This window comes from Eschrichtius robustus, chromosome 2 (genome assembly GCF_028021215.1).
Source record: "Eschrichtius robustus isolate mEscRob2 chromosome 2, mEscRob2.pri, whole genome shotgun sequence".
NCBI lineage: Eukaryota > Metazoa > Chordata > Mammalia > Artiodactyla > Eschrichtiidae > Eschrichtius > Eschrichtius robustus.
In genome coordinates, this window is record NC_090825.1 from 165088065 (window position 1) to 165095783 (window position 7719).

Genomic DNA, 7719 nt, shown 5'->3' on the forward strand with positions numbered 1-7719 from the left:
CACAGATGGGTTCCAAGTCTGATGGCAGTTATTGACACAGGGCCTCCCAGCACCGGTGAGATGTTGTGCCCTCCGTCCGCACCACCTGTGTGTTGGCCAGGTGGGTCCCAGTTGTAAGCGGGAATAGCAGGTCCTCCAATCATGGGCATGATGTTGTTCCCTCCCAGACGACCACCACCTAGATTGTGGGCAGGTGGGCCCCTTGTGCTTGGAAATAAGGTAGAACTAGAAGTGTGTTGAAACCCACGGGTGATAACCACACTTGCAACTGCAACAGATGTGGTGTGCTCTGTTAGAAGGTGGAAACTGACATGTCCCTTGACACAGATTTCTTCTCCTTGGTGATGGAACTTTTAAATGTAGATTTTCTACGTCCAGATGGGCCCTGTGTGCAGTGACGGAAAGTGGAAACTCTAGGGCCTCCCATCGTGGGGATGGTGTTGTCCCCTGCCATCAGCGTACCACCTGTATTCAGCCCAGGTGGGCCCCAGGTATTTGGATTTAAGGTGGAATCAGGTATGTTCCCAAATGCTGGGATGGTGCCTGCCCCTCCTACTGCAGCAGCCTTGCCGTGGTCAGGTAGATGGCAGGTTGTCTGGCCCGAAGTAGGAACAGAAGCGGTGCTGGGTGCCCCACTTAGTCCTGCCCCGAAGTTAAGTGGTCTGGATGCCTGTGAGTGAGTGAGGCCTGGGGCTGACACACCGACCCCAAGGCTCCCACCGGCCGTAGGGGCTGCAGGTCCCATGAACAGTGGGCCCGGTGTGGTGTCGGCAAAGAGCGAGCCACTGTCCCCAGTACTGGGCATCCTGGTGGCAAGTCCAAAGCCAGTAGCAATGGACACAGCCGTGGGGAGAATGCCTGGGTTGTCGCCAAAGGCCGGCTGCGTGTTGCTGGTGGTGGCGAATAGGGAAGCCGGCGAAGCTGCCGGCATGATGCTGACTCGCGGTGGCTAGGCTGCAGGGGCGACTAGGACTTTATCTTGTGCTGAGGCTGCTGGGTTTCCCAATAGAAAATTATCGTTAGGCCTCTGCCCATCGTTGGCCCCCAATGTGGCCTGAGACGGGAGACCTGGGTCCAAGGAAGCTTGAAGTGTTGGTCTATCTGTTGGCCGGCGTTGCAGGTAAATGAGTCGAGTCATGGGCTGAGGCATTGCTACCACTGGGTGGTGTGTTCCCAGAGCTAGGAACAGCCCTGTGAAATGTCTATTGGTTCGGCCTGGAGACAGGGGCAGACTGGAAAATGACAGCCTGGGAAGGAGGTGTGGTGTCCATAGGTACAGTGTCAGAGCTGCTGCCTGCTGAAGCATTGGTGACGGTCGAAGCCGTAACTGGGGGGCTGGGGAAAACAGGAGCCGAATGGAAAATGACAGCCTGGGAAGGAGGTGTGGTGTCCATAGGTACAGTGCCAGAGCTGCTGCCTGCTGAAGCATTGTTGACGGCCGAAGCCGTAACTGGGGGGCTGGGGAAAACAGGAGCCGAATGGAAAATGACCGCCTGGGAAGGAGGTGTGGTGTCCATAGGTACAGTATCAGAGCTGCTGCCTGCTGAAGCATTGTTGACGGCCGAAGCCGTAACTGGGGGGCTGGGGAAAACAGGAGCCGAATGGAAAATGACAGCCTGGGAAGGAGGTGTGGTGTCCATAGGTACAGTGTCAGAGCAGCTGCCTGCTGAAGCATTGTTGACGGTCGAAGCCGTAACTGGGGGGCTGGGGAAAACAGGAGCCGAATGGAAAATGACAGCCTGGGAAGGAGGTGTGGTGTCCATAGGTACAGTGTCAGAGCTGCTGCCTGCTGAAGCATTGGTGACGGCCGAAGCCGTAACTGGGGGGCTGGGGAAAACAGGAGCCGAATGGAAAATGCCCGCCTGGGAAGGAGGTGTGGTGTCCATAGGTACAGTGTCAGAGCTGCTGCCTGCTGAAGCATTGGTGACGGCTGAAGCCGTAACTGGGGGGCTGGGGAAAACAGGAGCCGAATGGAAAATGACCGCCTGGGAAGGAGGTGTGGTGTCCATAGGTACAGTGTCAGAGCTGCTGCCTGCTGAAGCATTGGTGACGGCCGAAGCCGTAACTGGGGGGCTGGGGAAAACAGGAGCCGAATGGAAAATGACAGCCTGGGAAGGAGGTGTGGTGTCCATAGGTACAGTGCCAGAGCTGCTGCCTGCTGAAGCATTGGTGACGGCCGAAGCCGTAACTGGGGGGCTGGGAAAAACAGGAGCCGAATGGAAAATGACAGCCTGGGAAGGAGGTGTGGTGTCCATAGGTACAGTGTCAGAGCTGCTGCCTGCTGAAGCATTGGTGACGGCCGAAGCCGTAACTGGGGGGCTGGGGAAAACAGGAGCCGAATGGAAAATGACCGCCTGGGAAGGAGGTGTGGTGTCCATAGGTACAGTGTCAGAGCTGCTGCCTGCTGAAGCATTGGTGACGGCCGAAGCCGTAACTGGGGGGCTGGGGAAAACAGGAGCCGAATGGAAAATGACCGCCTGGGAAGGAGGTGTGGTGTCCATAGGTACAGTGTCAGAGCTGCTGCCTGCTGAAGCATTGGTGACGGCCGAAGCCGTAACTGGGGGGCTGGGGAAAACAGGAGCCGAATGGAAAATGACAGCCTGGGAAGGAGGTGTGGTGTCCATAGGTACAGTGTCAGAGCTGCTGCCTGCTGAAGCACCGGTGACGGCCGAAGCCGTAACTGGGGAGCTGGGGAAAACAGGAGCCGAATGGAAAATGACAGCCTGGGAAGGAGGTGTGGTGTCCATAGGTACAGTGTCAGAGCTGCTGCCTGCTGAAGCATTGGTGACGGCCGAAGCCGTAACTGGGGGGCTGGGGAAAACAGGAGCCGAATGGAAAATGACAGCCTGGGAAGGAGGTGTGGTGTCCATAGGTACAGTGTCAGAGCTGCTGCCTGCTGAAGCATTGGTGACGGCCGAAGCCGTAACTGGGGGGCTGGGGAAAACAGGAGCCAAATGGAAAATGACAGCCTGGGAAGGAGGTGTGGTGTCCATAGGTACAGTGTCAGAGCTGCTGCCTGCTGAAGCACCGGTGACGGCCGAAGCCGTAACTGGGGAGCTGGGGAAAACAGGAGCCGAATGGAAAATGACAGCCTGGGAAGGAGGTGTGGTGTCCATAGGTACAGTGTCAGAGCTGCTGCCTGCTGAAGCATTGGTGACGGCCGAAGCCGTAACTGGGGGCTGGGGAAAACAGGAGCCGAATGGAAAATGACAGCCTGGGAAGGAGGTGTGGTGTCCATAGGTACAGTGTCAGAGCTGCTGCCTGCTGAAGCATTGGTGACGGCTGAAGCTGTAAATGGGGGGCTGGGGAAAGCAGGAGCCAAATGGAAAATGACAGCCTGGGAAGGAGGTGTGGTGTCCATAGGTACAGTGTCAGAGGTGCTGCTTGCTGAAGCACCGATGCCGGCCGAAGTCGTAAATGGGGGGCTGGGGAAAACAGGACCTGAAGCCATAAATGGAGTTCTGGGGAAAACAGGAGCTGAAGCCGTACATGGGGGTCTGGGGAAAACAGGAGCTGAAGCCCTAAATGGGTGGCTGGAGAAAACAGGGGCACCAGGGAGAGAGGCCCTCTGCTGCCCATCAGAGGTCCGAAATATGGGCTGAGGTTTGGTTTGGGGGCCAAAGAGATGCTTAACAATTGGGGTGGCGCAGGGGACCATCGGCACAGGTTGGGTGATGGACACTGGTACCCCTGTAAGGTGCCTCTGCTCCACCCTGAAACCTGGGGGAGACCTAAAAATGACAGCTTGGGAAGGGGCAGCAGTGTCCATGTAGACACTAGGCTGCAAGGTCCCACTTCCAGATGCCGTGACCATGCTGGTGGAAGGGATTGCCACAGAAGTCCTGGGCTGCCCAGTTACAATAGGGGGATCGATGGTAGGGGCTGGAAGAGGGGTAGGTGAGTATAAAGGAGGGGTAGGATCTACACAGATGGGTGTTGGGGGTTCTTTTTCATGGGTCGGTGTCTGGACCTTCCTGACATTCTTGGGGATCTTTTTCCAGCGACACTGAATGTTCTTCTCCAAGGTGCCTGGGTGTTTGGCAGCAGCTAAGCACGGAAGCCTAGGAGGAGGGGGCAGCTCACCTCGATCCCACGTCAGTGCCTCATTCCCCGACGGGGGCGACCTCAGCCCTGGCAGTGGCAGAAAAAGCGGCAGGGGAATCTTCCGCTTCCAGGGCCTACTGCTGGTAGATAGCAGGGAAGAGGAGCTTCTTGTTGGGATGCGTGAAGACTCTTCACGCTGCAGCTCCTTCCCAGACGTGAGTGAGCCTGGTGATTTGGGCCGGTGGTCTTCCCCCAGCACTTTTTTTGTTGGCCTCTGCAGCAGCAGGGAGCAGCATGCGGTTGGGGCAGAGGACAGCACGGCATGGGATGGGGCCTTCACCTCCCTTTTCTCACCTCCTTCCGGGGCTGTCATTTTCCATTCTGCCCCTGTTTTCCCCAGCCCCCGTCTCCTCAGTGGGAGGTGACTGGATGGTACCGGCTTCCTGACGTTGACTCCCTGCTCAGGGCAGAAGGCAGGCGCTGGAGCAGCAGGGTGGTCCCGGTCAGATGTGGCAACCTCCCAGGAGGGCAAAAGCAGCGGGTGACAGCCCACCGGGGCCCCACGGCGGGGCGGGCGGCGGGGCCGGTGGGGCCGGCGGCGGTGGCGGAGCCAGGTACGAAATTTACACAGTAAATTGCCCATGTAGGACCGGTTGTGCGCCAAGCGATCCGAGAACAGAGTGTGAAACTGGGAGAGCTTCTCCTTCGCTTCACCTCCTCTCAAGGTCTAGCACGCACTGGACACTGGATGGCTCAGCCTGGCGCTTGTGACATGTCCATTGTACTCGTCACAGAGAAAGGGTGGGCGGGGCAGGGTGTGGGGCGGGGGTCGCATGCAAGCCCAGCCCGTGGAGAAACCCCCGCCCAAGGGCAAAGGGCGGGGCCCCAGAGCCCGACCCCTTCTGGGCTTTCTAGTGGCTGGGACTTCTCGCTGTGGGTGGCAGGTGTTTGGCACCAGATGGGCCACCATGCGGAGACTGTTGGGGACTCTGGAAGCCTTCTCCTGCAGAGCTCACCCTGCCTGGGCACCGGCTCTGCAGGCCCCTCAGCCCTGCGTATGTATCGGCCAGCCCTTCCCCCCCAAGGGGCCCAGGGGCCAGAGCCTGTTCAGAGCTGAGTGCAGGAGGCACCCAGAGCTTGCCAGGCTGTGGCCCGCCTCCCCCAGGGACCTCCCCAGCTTCTCTGCGAGGCCTGATGACGGGAACTCCTTCTCCAGGGCTGCTCAGCTGCCAGCATCACCATGAGCCAGGTGGCGAAGGTTTCTGAGCAGGGGATGCAGAGCCCTGACCCGACTGGGTGCTGCACCCCACGATGTCCCTTCCTGGCAGATAGGTTCTTTCTTCACTTCTTTTTCGAAACTTGGTAAAACAACATTTAAACCTTCGACTGTTCTTCAGGGTATACAGATGGTAGTGGCTTAGCCGGGATTCGAAGCAAGCCTGTGTGATTCCAGAGCTCGTGCTCTGGACTGTGGCGCCTCCTTATCATATATGCTTCATGTGTTACTTTTTTTTTTTGTGGCCCTTATGGTACTTAGCCCTAAGTGCCATACGTGTGAGGAACACATACACTGCCCTGTAGGAGGTCTTCTTTTGTTCAACGCATGAATTGCTCATCCACCACATTTGGTGCAGCTTTTCTCCTTGGGGCATTTGCTGATTCAAATCTTACAGCCTAGGAGCTGAAAAGCCAAGGAGTTCGAAAGACTCTAACCACAGAAGCCAAACGGCAAGAGCTCAAGCTAAAGGCAACAACTAATGGAATGACCAGCTAAGTGTATCTTTAGTCTCACAGGGCTGCGGAAACCATTACATTTAAAGCCTAACAAATACATGGGTAGTTGGGAACAGGGAGAATCCAAACGCTTATATGGTAATCGCAAAGGGCAACACCCATAGAGGAAGGACAAGACAGAAATAGAGCAACCTTCACACAGAGTGAAAAACAGCTTTGAATGAGCTCAAACTGAGAATGGACTAAGGTTTCCAGTCCCTAGAGTAACTGTCTGCCATGGGCAAAAGGAAATCTTTTCAAGAGAACGATAACAACATCCAGAATGTGGAGGTATCTTTACAGTTTCCTAAAAGAAGTTAAGCCCAATTTTAATATAAAAAATAATTGGGCGGGGCTTCCCAGGTGGCGCAGTGGTTGAGAATCTGCCTGCTAATGCAGGGGACACGGGTTCGAGCCCTGGTCTGGGAAGATCCCACATGCCGCGGAGCAACTAGGCCCGTGAGCCACAACTACTGAGCCTGCGCGTCTGGCGCCTGTGCTCGGCAACAAGAGAGGCCACGATAGTGAGAGGCCCGCGCACCGCGATGAAGAGTGGCCCCCACTTGCCGCAACTAGAGAAAGCCCTCACAGAAACGAAGACCCAACACAGCCAAAAATAAATAAATTAATTAATTAAATTAAAAAAAAAAACTGAAAAAAAAAAAAAAAGCACTAGGCTTCTGCTTAAAAAAAAAAAATAATTGGACATACCAGGAAAAAGACTAAAAGATGAAAAGCTCAAAAAAAAAAAAAAAAAAAAGAACAAGAAAGAAAGAAAGAAGACAATATAAATAGACACAGGAGGACAAGAGTTACCAGGCGTTGGTTAAAAAATAACAAAACAACTATGATCAAACAAAGAAAATAGACACATGGCAAATAAGCCTATGAAAAGATGCTACACATTCCATGTCATGAGGGAATTTTAAATTAGAACAATAATGAGATACCACTACACACCTATTCAAATGGCTAAAATCCAAATACTGAAATACCAAAGTTGTTGGGGATGCAGAACAACTGGAATTCTCATTTGTTGCTAGCAGGATACTTGGCAGTTTCCTACAAAACTAAACATACTTTTACCATACAGTGATCTAGTAATCATGCTCTTTGGTATTTACCCATAGGAACAGAAAAGTTATGTCCACATAAAAACCTGCACATGGATGTTTATAACAGTTTCTTTCATAATTGCCAAAACTTGAAATCAACCAAGATGTTTTTCAATAGGTGAATGCATAAACAAACTATTGTATCTCCGTACAAAGGAATAGCATTCAGCAATAAAAAGAAAAGGCTATGAAGCCATGAAAAGACATGGAAGAAGCTTAAATGCATATTGCTAAGTGAAAAAAAGCCAATCTGCAAAGGCTACATGCATATTATATGATTGCAGCGATATGAAATTTAGGAAAAGGCAAAAGTGTGGAGACAATCAAAAGATCAGTGGTTGCCAGAGGTTGTGGGGAGGGAGAAAAGGATGGGTGAAGCCCCGAATTTTAAAGGCAGAGAAACTCCTGTGTATGGTTCTGTAATGGTGGATACAGGTTATTGCACATTTGTCAAAAATCATACAATGTACAAAACAAAGAGTGAAGTGTAAAGTAAAGCATGGACATTAGTTAGTAATAATGTATCAATATTGGTTCATTAACTATAACAAATATATTATGCTAATGTAAGATGTTAATAATAGGGGAAACTGGGTTGAGAGGTAAGGAAGTATGAGAACTCTGTCCTTTCTGCCTAATTTTTCTGTAAACCAGAAACAGCTCCAAAATAGTCTATTAATTTAAAAAACAAATCTAGACCTGCATACAAAACTTGCACGTAAATCCAGCCACAGCAGCATTATTCATAAGAGCCCCAAAGTGGAAATAACCCAAATGGCCATTTACT